The sequence below is a fragment of the Hemicordylus capensis genome, chromosome 13, assembly GCF_027244095.1.
Source record: "Hemicordylus capensis ecotype Gifberg chromosome 13, rHemCap1.1.pri, whole genome shotgun sequence".
In the NCBI taxonomy this organism is placed as follows: Eukaryota; Metazoa; Chordata; class Lepidosauria; order Squamata; family Cordylidae; genus Hemicordylus; species Hemicordylus capensis.
This window is the reverse complement of record NC_069669.1, coordinates 6846569-6861016: the sequence shown is the minus strand read 5'-3', so window position 1 is coordinate 6861016 and position 14448 is coordinate 6846569. Positions and strand designations below refer to the sequence as shown.

At 43.1% G+C, this 14448-nt stretch overlaps 1 pseudogene; it reads left to right on the top strand.

Annotated features, from left to right (window-relative positions):
- The first annotated feature begins 8444 nt into the window (after positions 1-8444).
- Positions 8445-8588, top strand: LOC128336871 (uncharacterized; annotated as a pseudogene).
- The last annotated feature ends 5860 nt before the right edge of the window (positions 8589-14448 follow it).

Here is a 14448-nt window from a genome sequence, read left to right as displayed (position 1 = left end):
ACTCCTATTCAAGATGGCAGAAGCGTAAATGCTTGAGGCTCAAGTGGGCTAACTTGTGAACCACTTAACCAATTTGAACCAAATTTGATACAGGTGTAGGAACACATAGGGACGCCTCAATGGCATAGTTTGCAAAGTTGTCATCCACCCCAATTCAAGATGGTGGATTACATGTGACTGTTTAAGGCAGAAGTGGGCTAACTTGTGAAGCTGGTAATTACCGATTAAGATTATAGTGAAAGGAAAGTAGGCAGATCAGTTCTTACCAGAACAAGGTGTTTTTTCATGCAGTGGTGCCCTGATGTCGATGTAGACACTGACATACACACACATCAGTGTAGTTTCCAATTGGGTGGTCTTCTTTCCAAAGTGGAACCCCTGCATTAGGAATTCTCAATTGTTTTTTGTTTTTATTTCCCAATTTTGTATTTCAATACAGAGCACTGGACTTGTGCAGTTTTCCTGAGTTGTCAGGTCCTTCATGTCCTATTTCCCACAGGCTGATCTGTGAGTACTTAATCCAGTAAAGAGTCTGCTTTCCTGGGCATCTGAAAAACCTGGCTTAAGAATTCTCTAAGAAAACTCACAAAAACGATGTATTCCAAAGCAAGCTTGCCCATCAGTAATAATTTCTAACTTCATCACCTGAAGGGCACCCAGTACTTTGCTAAATTCCTGGCTATTCCTCACCTTGAGGGTACTTGAAAGAGATATTTTGACATGGAAAAAAAGGGTAAACATTTAAGGGCAACCAGTGGCCATTCTTCTCTTTGGAAATGTTCAAGCAGAACATGGTGGCTATGCTTTTCTTGATGACTTTGCATAATTATTACACAAATTATGCTGTTTATATCTTGAATTATTCCCCACTCCTTTCCTTCTCCAGAAGGTGAATAATTAACTGAAGAAATGTCAAGATGCAAGAGGTTTCCTTCAAGCGCACTTCAATTTTTTTACACATGAAGTGAATAAAATATCATTTTTTAAAATGGAAATAGGGCTCAGCTTGCTTTCTAACAGGAAAATAGAGCTCCAGTTTCGGTTGCCCCCAGCTCGCTTGGTGGTGACTCAGGACTAGACCTCCTTTGTGGCTGCCCCAGGGAGGGAGACAGGGAGTTGTGTTAAGGTGTTGGGAACAGCATTCCCTCTAACAGGGAATCCCAGATGTTGTTGACTACAACTCCCAGCTTTCCCAGCTGTGATGGCCTTTGGCTGGGAATACTGGGAGCTGTAGTCAACATCTGGGATTCCTGGTTAGAGGGAACACTGGTTGGGTAAAGTCTATTTTTGTTAGCCTGAGCGTTCAGCCCTTAGCGCAAGTCAGGGCAAACGTGGCCCTCCGGCTGTTGAACTACAACTCCCATCATCCCCAGTCACAACTTATTGTGACTGGTGGGAGTGGGAGTTGTAGTTCAGTAACAGCTGGAGGGTCAGGTTTGCTCAGCTCTGCTCTAGAACAGGCACCTCCAAACTGCGGCCCTCCAGATGTTGCCAAACTATAACTATAACTGTTGCCACAAAAAATTGTGTATAGGGATGCTGGGAGTTGTAGTTCAGCAGCATCTGGAGGGCCGCAGTTTGGGGATGCCTGCTCTAGAAGATCATGCTATGGGTTTTTTTGTTGCCGCTGATTCAGTCTGACTGCATTGGTGGACATACTGAGAAGAATTACGTACCTGTTGCAGCACAACATTTACACAGATGCACAAGTGTGCTCTTGCGCAAGTGTGCAAACATTGCGCATCTGCAGTTGCACAAAAGTACAGCCATGATTTCCAGCGGACGTACTGTCAGGCAATTTCATGTTGCACACTCATGCAACCATGCAAACACTGAGTTCCAACACACACATAATGTTGTGCAATATGTCGGGTAACGTGCTTTATTACTTTCACAATTGTGTCGGGGCTTTTAAGTGTTTGCTGTTTTTCCTGTACACCGCCTCAGGATATACTTTTACGAAAGGCAGTATATACATATATGTATAAATAAAACAATTAAATAAAATACATATTCCCTTGGCCTAATTGCTGGATACCTATTATTCATGGTCCCATCAAAAATGGCCAGGAAAAATATTGCAGGAAAAAATAAAGCAGGGTTTATACGAATGTGCAGCTGGACTCATTTTGTGCAATGGGGAAAAATTGTGAAGTGGGGTTTCTGTTTGTCTGCAGTTGGGAATATAGAGATTTGATGAGGAACAGAGCTGTAGAAAAAGATAAGGGGGAAAATGGCTCAACTCTTAACTATAGTACTATTTCCCCTGCTTACTGAGCAAAGAGGCACCTTTTAAAAGTGGTGATTCTTTTATATTTAGCAGGGGGAAAGTAACTGTCCCTATCCATCCCCAGTACAGCATCCCTCTAGTGGCTGTTGCTTGTCTCTATCTTATGTTTCTTCTTTAGCTTGTGAGCCCTTTGGGGACAGGGAGTCATTTTATTTATTTGTATCTTGGATAGTTTGTATCTACGTAAACTGCTTTGGGAACTTACGTTGAAAACAGTCAATAAATATTGGTTGTATTCATATAGTTTGGGATGGAAGATGATCTCATCCATTCTTTGCAAAGCACCTTCTTTTTCCTTCCTTCTGTTTCCCTGTCCCTTTCCTCCTCCCCCTCTGCCTCGTTCTCCTAAGTTCTCTACTCGTTCTCATTTTCCCTTCCCAGTGTTATGTTTTCCTTTTTCAGTTAGAAAAAGTTTGGGGAGGTCCTCTCAGATTGGGGGTGGTGGGGCGAGTATACCTGCTTCTCATGCAGCTGGGGAAAAACAGATTAGAATAAGCCCTGAAATAAAGCTGTACAAATGACACCGCTTGCAAAACAAATCGGTTCCTGAGGCACAGAATGAAGGTCCGGTTTTGCAGGCGACCAGCTGTTTGGGATTAACACCAGAAAAGGAATATTGTGGTGGTGTTTGGGAACGTCCCTGGAGACATTTTCAGGAGCCAGTTGGCAGACAGAATGTGGAGTTGGATGGAACTTTCATCTAAAGGGCGAGACCGGGAAAAGTGTTCCAAATCAGACATCAGACATGAATACCAACAGCAGAAATCCATACCGTCCCCATCTGACTGCCAGGATGTAAGGATTCTTTCCTGATCGTACCTGACAGCAGAATTGTTAATCCTCACCACTGCAGCTGTTCCAGAGCCTTAGAGGGAAGTTTGGGAGAGCACAAGGCCAACACAATGATGACTTTTGGAGCACTGTGTTCAGTTCTGGTCACTGTATCTTAAGAAGGATATTGAAGAACTGGAAAAGGTGCAGAAGAGGGCAACCAAGAAGGTCGCCGGCCTGGAGAACCTTCCTTACAAGGCAAGGCTACAGCATCTGGGGCTCTTTAGTTTGGAAAAGAGGCGACTACAGGGAGACATGATTGCGGTCTATAAAACTGGGCATGGAGTGGAGAGAGTGGACAGAGAGACCTACTTCTCCCTCTCTCACAACACTAGAACCAGGGGTCATCCCATGAAACTGAAGGTTGGGAAATTTAGGACAGACAAAAGGAAGTACTTTTTCACACATCGCATAATTAATCTCTGGAATTCTTCTTTGTGGTGACAGCCAACAGCCTGAATGGCTTTAAGAGGGAATTAGATACATTCATGGAAGGCAGGTCTATCAGTGGCTACTAGTTTGGTGTCTACAGGCTACCTGCAGAAGCAAGATGCTGCTAAATACTAGTTGCAGGGGAGCAACAAGAGAGGGCATGCCCTAACCCGCTGCCTGTGGGCTTCTTAGAGACATCTGGTGGGCCACTGTGTGAAACAGGATGCTGGACAAGAAGGGCCTTGTGCTTGATCTAGCAGGCATGTTCTTATGACTTCCGAACCTTTGAAGATGTCACCTGGACGGTGGTCACAATTCATGAATATGCACAGCCATGTCACATTAGATCAAGAACTGCACTTAGCTATGTACCGTCTATCACCATGGTTCCTAAGTCTTAGCACAAGATCTTTCAAATCTACGCGGAACCAAAAATTTCTCCAAAGAGGAATTGGAAAGAGAATGCTGGGGTTCCTCCAAGGAGATATTAAAATGTAAAGATGGGTTTCAGGATGCCTTCAAAGAGAAATTGAAATATGAAGAGGAAGCCACTCCTCCCCCACCCCTGTTGCCCAGTGTGAAGGACAGAGCTGCAGCTAAGGCCCTAAGTAGCACCGGAAACTTCAGCCCCACCCAGGCTTGGAACATCCTTGGTCTTAAAGGGTTGGTCTCCTCATTTCCAGGCACTGGCCCCAGTGGAGCTGGGTTGTTGCTCATGCAGGTTCGGGCACCTCTGTGTCATCCTCCAAGTCTGAGGACAAGGATGGAGAGTGTTGAGAAGATCTGCCAGCATGAGGGATACTGATATTGGAGGCGGAGGTCTATCAGTCCCTTCCTCCTCCTCCTCCTCCTCCCTCCTCCTCCTCCTCCTCCTCTGGGACTTCTGTGCCAGACCCTGGCATTATGGGGTCAGGTTCAGGGCTATTTGCTGCCTCCTCGACTGAATCCTCAGAGTCAGAGCCAGCTCCCGTTGGGTCAGGCTCAGAGTTCAGGACACCCCAGTCCAGTGTTGAGCTGAAACACCACAGCACAGTGGCATATAGGGAGTCCAATCTGCGAAGCTAGTATTCTGTATGAGACTGTCAAAGTCTTTCCTGTCAAATCTTTCCTGCTTACGTGGCATGGAAGACTGAGTGGCCACGTTAAGTTACAATTTCCACAATGTGTACAGCACAAGTGAGAATAGAAAGCACTTAAACTCTCATCTTAAGCTGAAGGGTTTGGTATTTTTTTAATATATATATATTTTAATTTATTTTGTGAGTGATGTTGCTAAGAGAAGGAATCAAGGGGTGACTAATGTAGGCGAGGGCATGCAAGCGGAAGCTGTGTTCACAATAGACGGCATCATTTCAAAAGTCAAGCTTGGCCGGGGGGGGGGAATTAATCCCTCCCTACTTTGATTCTATAGTTCTGAGCTCCAAGGTCATTGCTTAGGTTAAAATCATATGCTCTGATCTGCAAATTAGGGCCAAGGAGCAAGATCATGCCACTGTATTCTTTCTGGATAGTTGTGTAGGAATCTCCTAACTGGGCAAAAAAGCACCTTTTAAAAGTGGCAATTCTAATATTTAGCAGGGGGAGAGCAACTGGCCCTATCGACCCACTGCACAGCATCCCTCCAGCAGCTGTTGCTGGTGCCCATCTTCTGTTTCTTATTTAATTGTGAGGTCTAGGGCTCATCCCTCCACACCTTCCTTCCCACAGGGTTCCAGCCTTGAACATAGGGAGCTGCTTGTTACTGAGTCAGACTCTTGGCCCCTCTAGCTCAGTGTTTTCTCCCAGCCCTACCTGGAAATGCTGCCAATTGAACTTGAGACCTTCTGCAAACAAGGCAGATGCTCTATCCTGGGACTGCAGCCCTATCCTCTTGTGTTTGGAAGGTAAACCCGGGCCTGGAGCAATGGTGAGACCAGTTGTGGGGCGGGGGGATGTGTTTAGTGTTTATGTGGAGAAGCTGAAAGCTCAGATATTTCTCATCAGGAGGAAACTTCAAATTTCACTTGGGAAACTTCAGTTGCCCCATCTTCTTCCTCGCCTTCTTCACTGAAAGCATCCCCTGCGATTTGCAATGGAGTACAGCACATCAGGCTGATTCCCACTTGCAGTGTAACATGTAGTTCGACCCCAAAGAGTCAACGATGCTTTGCTCTCCCACCTAAAGATAACTAGGAACGGCTCTGGACATAAGAACTGAAAGAAAAGCCATGCTGCAACAGGCCAAAGGCCCATCTAGTACAGCATCGTGCTCCAACCACCTGCATCCTCTGGGAAGCCCTCAAGTGGAGAAAAGAGGGAACCCTTTGGTGTTCCTTAGCATCTGGTATTCAGAGGCGTATCTCCTCTGATCATCCTGATAGAAATATACTGATAGAAATATATCTATAGAAATATAGAAATATATATAAATCCTGATAGAAATATACAGCTATGCAGGCTAATAGCATGCAAGAGAATATGTAAATAGAAGATGTGCAATTCTGAAGAGAGAGCATTAATGCATTGCTGGCTCACAACTGACCAGGGAAACATAGCTGGCGTTTGCAATGTAAGGCATGCCTTCTATAATTGTATTAAGCAGAAAGAGATTTTTCTTTCTCTCTGTTTTCCAAATCTAATTTGAGAGGCATATTAGACAGAGGGCGTAGGGGGCATGGCAGACTAGAATTTCTTTCCAAGCTAAACAAATGATGCCAGGCACAAAGAGAAGTTCAAAAGTTATTCAGATCACTACTTGAACCCACTGGATGCAGATTATTTATTTTCTGAAGCCATCCTGTGGTGTTTTAAATATTGGTTATTTATCTTGCTTTTCATGGCTTACATGCAGTGCAATGCCAGTGGAATGCATGATTCCCCTTTATAATTGGCCACACAAATGGCACAAATTCCCCTTTATATTGGCCATACAATATGGCACAAATTCCCCTTTATATTGGCCACAAAAATGGCACAAAATGGTTCATTCTAACGGACCTGACTGGCCAATCGTTTCGACCGAATCGGATCAGAGCAATGTGGTTCAGTTCAAATTGGTTCAGATTCAAACTGAATCATGGTTTTTTGCTTCGTGCACACCCCTTCACTGAAGTTGTCTGCATAGTAGCTTTCGACATTTTTGAGGCCTCCTTGACCTTTGACAAGGACTTTATAGGATGCACAAGGAACTAGAATTATTTGTTGGCTGTATTTCAGCACTGCACCAAATTTTCTAATGGTGCAAAGTAATTTTTTTAACATGAAAAGGTTTTCCCCATGACATATCCCAGCCAATCGGGGATCACACAGTGACCGTTATTAGATCAACCCATGTAGCCAATCAGCAAACGAAACATGGCATCAATAAGAGGAAATGAAACTTTCCCCACATTTCCCCCCATCCAGTGCTGTTCCTATGTATTGATGTGTATAAAGTCTAGATTTTAAAAGTTAGCACTGATGCCAGGAGTTTTTGATTTTTCAAGTGCCTCCTCAAATTGGTAGAAATTGAGGAGGGTACATTTTTTAAAATAACACACAACCTCCCCCACCCACAATCATCTCAGCACTATTTTTAAAAAGGCTGTGATGTGAGCTTCAAGGCTGACCAAAGATTTGAAGCTGGGTTTGCTGCAATCAGTTTCAGCACTGTAGCCAGCACATCACATCACACAGAGCCTGGCAAAAATATCTTGATGTTGACATATGGAACTAAAGAGAGAGACAAAAAGTGCAAAGGGCACCATCACAGGGTGTCAAGGGAGCAAAATGCCAGAAAAGCAAGTTAGGAAAGTGCCAAATGTGAGGCAGTGATTGAGGAAAGGACAGAGAATGGGGGGTGGGCCAGGGTTGGTGGTTCGCAAGAAAATGAGGAAGTTCAGATGGAAGCAATTAATCAACCTGGCAGAAGTTAATAAAACGGCATTAGAAAAATTGCCCACTGTCCCAATTTGTCAAGAAGCTCCTGAAAGTTGTCATCACATTCCTTTTAACAAAGCATCCCTTCAGTAAGAGGAAGTATCGAGAACAGTATCAGAACGGAGAATTCTAGTTGTTATGCTAGGCTAGTTAATAGTCCAGGATGTATTAACTAGATCAGATTAATTAAAAGCTCTAGACGTGTAATAAGATCATAAGAACATAAGAATAGCCCTGCTGGATCAGGCCCAAGGAGGCCCATCTAGTTCAGCATCCTGTTTCGCACAGTGAACCACCAGATGCTGCTGGAAGCCACAGGCAGGAGTTGAGGGTGTGCCCTCTCTTGTGCCATTACTCCCCTGCAACTGGTTCTCAGAGCCATCCTGCCTTTCAGACTGGAGATGGCCCACAGCCCTCCGACTAGTAGCCATTGATTGACCTCTCTTCCATGAAGTTATCCAAACCCCTCTTAAAGCCATTCAGGTTGTTGGCTGTCACCACATCCTGTGGCAGAGAGTTACACAAGTGGCTCACGCATTGTGTGAAAAAGTACTTCCGTTTGTTGGTCCTAGACCTCCTGGCAATCAATTTCATGGAGTGACCCCTGGATCTAGTGTTGTGTGAGTATCAGTATTCTTCATACTGATGAAAAATATATCTTTCTTCTTCATCAGCTGCCCCCTACATGCCTAGGAACATAGGAAGCTGCCACATACTGAGTCAGACCACTGGTCTATCTAGCTCAGTATTGTCTTCATAGACTGGCAGCAGCTTTTCCAAGGTTGCAGGCAGGGATCTCTCTCAGCCCTATCTTGGAGAAGCCAGAGAGGGAACTTGGAACGTTCTGCTCTTCCCAGAGCAGCTCCATCCCCTGAGGGGAATATCTTACAGTGCTCACACTTCTAGTCTCCCATTCATATGCAACCAGGGCAGACCCTGCTTAGCTAAGGGGACAAGTCATGCTTGCTACCACCAGACCAGCTCTCCTCTGCCTACACTTGGCAGGGGGGACACCTTGATCATGAAGGAGGTTTTCCCAGGGTGAGGCTCTTCCATTGCACTGCAGGTGTGCTGACCCCTGCGATTTCCCCAAATGCGGGAAACTCGACTGCATAATTTGTGGTAGCACGCACACATACACACACACACACTTATTCCTGGATGTCTTTCCCCAACCTCTATCCCGCCCCCAATATTTTTCACAATGTACAATTTTCATATCTCCAGGATAATTTTAAACAATCACCTGGAAATTGAAATTTATTCCTGAGGTCTTTAGGCCTGTCTTGGTGGGTTGGCAATCCCGCATCTCTCTCTCTTCCCCTCAAGCGACTGCTGCTACAGATGTTGCACATATTCAGGGATTTCAAAGGGTTGTAGGCTGCTTTTTTGTCACCATTACCCCTTCTTATCGGCAGGATTCCAACTTTTTTAAAAAATTGCATGCACAGCTGTAGCAATGCATACACTGTTGGACTGAGGCTTTTCGGTTAATTGCTTTGATTTCTTAAAAATGAAGCAAAGGGATATCACCTACCTGTAGGCCTTTGTTTAAAAATGTAGCAAATCCAAGGCCCCAAATGGATGATTGTCTCATTCTGCACAATAATAGAAGTTAGACTGGGACTTCTTGTAGTTCTTTATATATCATCTTTTGTTTAAACTGACTAATTTATTTATCCGTATGAAGAAAAATACAAAACATTCATCATCCTTCATGTACTCATAGATATTATATACCATAAAAAATATATTGGCTGATATATGATGGTGCAGCTAACACTCTGCTGGTTCTAAGAGGGAGGGGTGATTTTAGTTGATCTACCCTTCCCAGTGAAACCAATGGTGATGCTAAAAATATTTCCCCGAGTGCCATGCAACCCTCAGGGACATATTTTTGGGGGTCACAGTTGGCTTCACAGGGAAGGGTAGAGGAACAAAAATTACCCCTTCCTGCAAGGACCTAGGCAGCATTAAATGCACCAGTGCTTTCTTGGTCTGCATGTCATCCAACTTAACTAAGGTAAAGGTAAAGTGTGCCGTCAAGTCGATTTTGACTCCTGGTGGCCACAGCCAATAACTAAGAGGAAAAGATATGTTGTTATGGATAAAAGAATAGACTAGGAAATAAATTAGTAAAGGAAATAAACAAATTTGATGTGAAACAAAAATATATTTGTTGATGTTATATTGTTAGAAATCAATGATTTTAAGGAAAAGTTGGATGAGGAATGTTTATAAGGATGAAAAGACATTGGGTTTTTTGAGACAGAAATACTTTGAAAAAAGTAACAATTGAGATAAGCTGTTGGTCCATTGAATAGCCAGTGAAAAGGGTAAAAAATGCTGTGATATAGGCAGACTGAAAGAACAGAGTGTTTACAAATAATGAGGTAGTAAATGAATTTACTGTCTTCTACAAGCATCTCTATCAATCTGAAAAGTCTGATGAAGGGCAAAATAGGGAATTATAATAAACAACAACACAAAATTTATATATTCCTTAAATTAGTGAAGATGAGCAAATAGAATTTAACTCCTTTTTAAGAAATGGTGAAATGCAAACCTATTAAATCTTCAAAATGGAAGAGTGTCATCCAAAAGGAAAATCCAGATTTGGGTGGCTTGTGGGTTGATTTTATAAAATCTGTTCAGAAGTTTTAGTAAATCCATTGTTGAAATTATTTCATGGCTGCTAGCAGATATCCTCTGTACTTTTCTGATGAAATAGTGCACAGATCTCTCTCATATGTAACAAAGATAAAGTTCAAGATTGCAAAAATATTAACTGCTTTGCTGTCACGCACCTTTTCAGCCTTAAAAATTATTAAACTAGTGTTAATATTTCTTATGCTGAAAAGGCACATGATTGCATAGAAAGGCAACTTTTGTTTTATCCTTCGGAGAGATCTGGTGTTTGTAGGCCTTTCCTTGACTCTGTCAAAGCTTTATATAATATATAGTAAAATGAGCAATGATATCCGTTAGCAATCAAAATTCTGCTTTTTTGATATTCAGTGTGGAACAAGGCTGGAATACCCTCTTTCTAAGCGATCCCTAGCCATCAGGATCAAGACTTTTGCCGTCTCAATTAACTTCCTGAAAAGAGATCAAGTATAAAGTAGATCAATCTGTTTAAGATAATTCTATGCCATCAGTGTACTATTGCAGGGGTTGTTAATATTAATTTTAATGGTCCATTAAGATGGTAATCATTATTTCATTATTAATATTAATCCCTGATAATTCAGTTTTAGTAGCATTCATTTTGTATGCAGAAACCTCCCCAGGTATCATATACTGCAGGCAGTGATACATCCAATAATAACAGACACAATAACTTGTAGCTGTGTATGATGGGAGTTATAGTTCAACAACAGTTGGAGAGAGAAGGTTGCCTACACCTGTACTATTGTCTCTATCACTGCCTGCAATATATGAGATATCAAAATACATGGTGAGCTTTCTGCATATAAGATGTGAATGCTACTAAAACTGATTTTTAGGGATTAATAATAACCATGAAAGGAGACAATGCTTACAATCTAAATGCATACCCAACAGGCTAATAAACTAGTACCAAAATATTTAATTTTGGTATCTATCCAAATTCTGCCCTTGCTGATTGGTGGAAGGTAAACTATTTGTCTTTGTCTGAAAGTATCTCAAAAGATCTAGAACGATGGTCTAAGTTAGGAATATTTTGGATTGGTAGCATGAATGCATTGAAAATGAATATCCAGTTGAGAGTACAGTCTTTCTTTGAAAATGTTTTAATTCTAAGCATTCAGGCAATTTTACAGAAATGGCAGAAGATACTGTGGTTTCCCTATGCCTATGGGATAAAAAGAAGTGATTTTTTTGGAAAACTTATAACAGTTGATCTTAAGAGTACCAAACCATATGTTCAATGATTATGCAACTCCTTAGCACAATGAGTGAATTATGACTCTGAATTATCCTGGTATGCACTGGAACAAAGTGGTGTTAAGGCACCACCAAGAACTTTACTGTGGTGTTGCAAAGTTACATGTGTGAAATCAGCAATAGCTGTTCAATCCAACCCAATTATCTCTGTTATGACAGTCCAGGAAAGAGTTCTCAGCCCTCCTAGATATTTTATGAGACATTAATTGGCATTACGCAATGTGTTTAGATTTAAAGAAGTGATACAGGGACAGAGATGCAATTCAACAACTGCTTTAATAAATACATTAAAACACAATAGCCCCCAAATGGTTCCAATAATTAATTGTGCAATGCAAGATTTAGTAATGGGAACACCATGACATCTTGATTAACACCACTGGAGTCAGTGATATACACGTTGGTGATATAGAAAGGGTTATTATCCCAAATGTATTATTGATTTGGAACGTGCCTGGGATTTATTTTAAAACAAGATGGGAGAAGATGATGAGTGTACCAATGTAGTGAATTGACCTGTTTATTATGAACCAATGCAAAAGAAAACCATTATATCAGTAGGATCTTACATAATATCATATAAGATTTATAGGAATAAAAAATGTTGGAAGAGTACATGAGTTAAAGAAGGTTTGGTACATGTTTGGTGATTTTGTGTCAATGCACAAAATCACCAAACATGTACCAAACCTTTTGGACCTTTTGGAAGAAAATGGTAGATACCATAGAGTCATGTAGCTGGAGGTGGCCTTGAGGATATTTAGTTGGACATCCTGCTTAATGCATTAAGTCCAGAGTGAGAACATCTCAATGGCCTCTGCTAGAAGACCTCCAGTGTGGCTTAATTAGCTTTAAATACCTTAAATTAAATTGTTCAGCTCCTCCAGGCTTTTCCCAGTCACTCCACTGCCTGCTCTGAATGTTCAGTTTTCAGTTTTCTTGTTTCTTGTGGCTTCCTGCTTCCCTTTTCACAATTCACATTGGGACATCAGTATGCTAAGGACATCTGTTGGCCATCTTAAAAAGGGAATACAAATTGAATAATGATACATTTAGTTCAGCAGGGGTCACAACCTGTGGTTCTGCAGATATTGCTGACCTACAACTCCCATCATCCCCAGTGACAATTTATTGTGGCTGGGGATGATGGGAGTTGTAGTTCAGCAACATCTGCAGTAGCACAGGTTGGGAACTCCTGATCTACAGTGACTGGCAGTGACTACTCCAAGGTTTCAGGATGGAGTTGAACCTGGGACCTTCTGCATGGAAAGCAGATAGTCTACTACTGAGTTATGAAAGTTAGATGCTCTACAGCTGAGATATTCCCCCAAGAGGACTATCTCGTGCAGGCAGGGCTCACATGTAATCACCCACCCAAATGCAAACCAGGGCAGACCCCGCATGGAATAGGAGATAATCCATGCTCACTATCGCAAGACCAGCCCCCCTCCCTCAAAATGGCAGGAGTTGGCAAACAGATCCATCAGATCACACTCACATAGAATAAGTTTTTATTGCCCAGTAAGAAATTCATATTAATATAGTGAATACATATGTTTACAAATAAACAACTTTAAAAAACAAACATTTTTATTGTAGGAAGTGGTCTCAAACTTGGTCATAATTAACAAGTATTAACACATGTATACTTACAGAACATACATTTACTAAAATAGCTTCCACCAAAAAGAAAAAGAAAAAGCTAAAGTTACACAAAGAAAACCTTGAGTGGGTTATTCGAGTGCAGTTGCAGTGTGTACCTTAAGCACAAGGATTCAGAATGACGGGTCATTAAAGGGTCCAATGCAGACATTATCTGCATGTCAGAAGGGAGCCACAGAGGATGCTCTGACAACTCATGTATCCTCTTTCCACATTTCTGGGTGCACAGGTTCACAATGTGGTCCAAAGCTAGGAATGTGCAGAACCACCCTGAGATAATCCACTTTTCTTATGGAAACTCTTTTGGTTTCCCTTGAAAATCCCCAGATGTTTCTTCTCCAGAGGAGCCTGACATTCTCGTTGAATGCCTCTTGGGGGGCATCTCACCCCAAGCCTAGTTGGTGCTCTGAATTCTCCTCTTCAGATGGCACCAGATGCAGGGAAAGAAGATGCATGGGTACGAGAGGAATGGTGAGCCATCATTACCAGGGATGTCACCAAGTTCTGGGGCAGGAGGCTTGAACTGGGACCTCTGATGACACTTCCACCATCCCACCTCCCTCTAACCTTATCAGAATGGGAAGGGAGACTCATTGGAAGTGGGCAGGTGGGAGTGTTGGCCTGCTTATCTACCTTCATCCTCAATGAATGGGTTACTGGAAGGGGGTGGTTGGCAACAGTTCTTCCTCCTCACCCTCCAAGAAGGAGCTTCCGCTGCCACATTCTTTCCCCATCCACTGAGGGGAAGAAACCATCACTGATGGTGATGCAACTAGGGATGTGCCCGAAGTTGCTTCGGCGCCAGGGGGGTAGTTCTTTAAGGGCAGGGGAGGGTGCACTCACCCCTCCCGCCGCATTTCCCCTGCTGGCACTCCATTCTTTTCAAGCCCCTTGGGGCGGCAGCGTTCCTCCCTGCCACCCCATTGTCCTCATCGGCTGGAAGTGGCCGCAAGTCGCTCAAGTGCAATCGCTACTTCCGGCCACTTCCAGCCGATGAGGACAACGGGATGGCAGGGAGGAATGCTACCGCCCTGAGGGGCTTGAAAAGATCGGAGCGCCAGTGGGGGAAATGTGGCAGGAGGGGTGAGTGCACCCTCCCCCGCCCTTAAAGAACTACCCCTGCCGGCGCCAAAGCACTGAAACGGCCCCCAGAGCCGAAACGTTTTGGAGGCCTTTATAATGGCCTCCAAAATGTTTCGGGCTCAAGCCTAGATGCAACATCTCAGGAACATCTCCTCCTCTCCTTTCCTTCAGGAAATGGGCTTTCCTCCTACTGCATAGTCACAGGTGGCTCTGGAAGGAAGTCACTAAGGGGGAAGTTGAGCGGTGTCAGTGGCAACACAGGTGACTGTGCTTCTTCTCCCCACTCCAGACACCCACCTTCCTAGCCCTGGGGCCAATATGACTTT